At 43.6% G+C, this 2502-nt stretch overlaps 1 long non-coding RNA gene across 1 annotated transcript; it reads right to left on the minus strand.

The window, feature by feature from the left end:
- Positions 1-329: 329 nt before the first annotated feature.
- LOC147367880 (uncharacterized) lies at positions 330-1986 on the minus strand. The gene is made up of 2 exons (XR_015168769.1): positions 1412-1986; positions 330-611 (listed from the first exon to the last, which is right to left on the minus strand). It is a non-coding gene; the product is annotated as an uncharacterized LOC147367880 (long non-coding RNA).
- Between the last annotated feature and the right edge of the window lie 516 nt (positions 1987-2502).

Below are 2502 nucleotides of genomic sequence, written 5' to 3' on the forward strand. Positions count from 1 at the left end.
ATTTTGGATTTTTCTGTTTCCTCATAATGGGATTCAAGTTAAACCTTTTGTGGAGGGTATCATGTAACTGACTTTGAATCACATCAGGAGGCACCTAATGCTAGTTTATCCTATTATTGTTGTTAAATTTGATCCCTGTTGGTTAAGGTGGGAGTCCCCACGTGTTTCCATGATTAAGAATCTCTTTCCTCAATTAAGATGTGACCTGTGAGATTATAACCAGAAACTCCATAAATGTCCTGTTTTTTTAAGACCCTTTTAACCAGTGACTTAAACCTTTTATTGACCCTTTGTGAATCAGTTATTTCTTGATGTTACCAAATGATGACTTTCTATTTTATTATTTCAATAGCATATATTAGTATTCTTTATTAAGAATATTCCCTTTCTCTTTCAAGATGGGGGGTGTAGATTGCACCTTAAAGACAAGACCCAAATATATAGGAATAAAGCTTACGGCACTGATCACATCTGCTTAAATATTCCACGTGGAGTCAGATGCTTCCCTTTATGACTGGTCTGCTCTGATGTGGGTTTGAAGCCCTCCAAGATCTTCGGATACCCCAATATCTTCATCCTCCTGGCTCTCTGAGCATGACAAATCACCAACACTATGTGAGAAATTTAGAGAAAACAGTATGAAACATTCTTATAAGCTATACACATGAAATTTCTCATTTGGGAGGAGATTAACCTAGTAGGGAATTGGTTTATTGTGGAAATAGGGTAGGAGATCTTAGGGTTTAGACCGAAACAGTTGTAGCAAGGAAGATGCATTAAGCACAGTCAAACCTATTGAAGCTTAACTCCTAGTAGAGAAAGTGAGCACGGTGAGAGACTAAAGGAGAACGAGCAAGAGTTGGAGGCTCCAAGGCATGTCTGGGACGAGTAGGATAGGGCCACAGTGGGGGTCTCTCATCTACTTCAGAACACTGCGGACTTTCTGGGGGCTGAATGCAGTCTTAGCTCCTCCATGGAGCCCCTCCTACGTGAGGACAGACTGCCTTAGTTGAATCAAATGTCTGACTGGGGAGGCCGTGGTTGTTGGGGTGATGGCCACCATGACACTTTTGCACCTCCTCAGCTGCTCCCTGTGGCTCAGTTCTGGTGTGATTTGGTGTTCCAGAGCCTCAGAAACAAAGCTGACATCAAATCTCTCCATCTCTGCCTGACCAGGGAGTTCCCGCCGAGATTAGAAAAGGGGAAAGCAAGCACAAATGTGGGTGGAGAGGGGGCATGGCGGCAGGGAGCAGAGGGTAGAGACGGGTGTCTTTAAATCAGCAGAACAATCAGTACTAGGCAGGGGCAATTTTGAAATTAGGCTTCGGATTCTATTTTATCTTATTTTTTATGAAAAGGACCAGCCTCTCTCTGATGAAGAAGTCCTGCTGCTCTATTGTTATAATCTCACCTCCACTCACACAGTTTCACGCCGGTACATTTCTGACCCACTTTCTTCATCTCCTTTGCTTGTTTCCTTCAAGAGCAGTTTTAGCTCCCAACCCCAGCTAGTACCTTGCTTAAATTGCTTTAATCTCCAAGTGCTTCTTATATTGATTTTAAACAGTTAAGCTGCCAATCAACTCCTCTCCTTGTGCAGCAGCTGAGGGCGAAGAGATTAAAACAACAAACAAATAAGGCCAGAGCTAGGAAGTTGGTTAGAATTTCCAAGTGAATGTCAGTACCTACCAGCAGTGTCTCTTCCCCCTCCCATCATGAAGGTGCAAAGTTATTACAAACAGACTGTGCCTAGCTTTGTAATGTTAACAATAGCAGGCATTTAATGAATAGTTGCTCTGTGCAGTAACCCTTCTAAATATTGCGCTCTTAGTAACTCATTTAATCCTTGCAACAATCACATGTGGTAAGTCATATCATTATTCTGTTTTAGTAGAAGAGGAAACCGAGGCATAGAAAAGTTAAGTGACACATTTAAGGTCACCTTAGCCAGTGAATGGTAGGGCAAGTTCCCAAATGCAGTCTGTCTTTAGCATATGAACTAGTAGGGACTCCCTCAGCTTGTTGCAAAGTCTCCCTTAGGCTGTAGCAAAGAGCAAAACAGGAATGCCACCTTCCAAGAAACAGAGGGGAGACTGGTCAAAACACGTGAAAGTTAAGTACGTCTTGCTTCTTAATCTAATGAACATTCATGAAGCCCTGGTTATGTACAGGCATCCAGCTCGACACTTGGGGATACAGAGATAGGTGCAGTTTCGGTTCTCAGAATCTCAAAATCTAGTGGAGTCTGATCACAGAGAAGCACGTCACCCGGGAGTAGTGCTGAAGGAGGAAGGAGAGGCCGGCAAGTGAGCCAACAGTTCTTAATCCTTCGAGTTATAACTCACACCTCACCCCTTCCAGGAAGCCTTCCCTGACCACTTTTGGCGGCTCTTCTCTCGTCAGATCACTGACTCTTGAGCGCTGCAGCAGTAGAATCACTTGCCTGTTTCTCTAGCTAGACAAGGGGCCTGAAAACGACGTCTCGAGGCCCCTTATCTAGCG

Source organism: Bos grunniens, chromosome 8, assembly GCF_055505025.1.
Source record: "Bos grunniens cultivar Pamir isolate PY7600 chromosome 8, Bosgru_T2T1.0, whole genome shotgun sequence".
NCBI classification, from domain to species: Eukaryota; Metazoa; Chordata; class Mammalia; order Artiodactyla; family Bovidae; genus Bos; species Bos grunniens.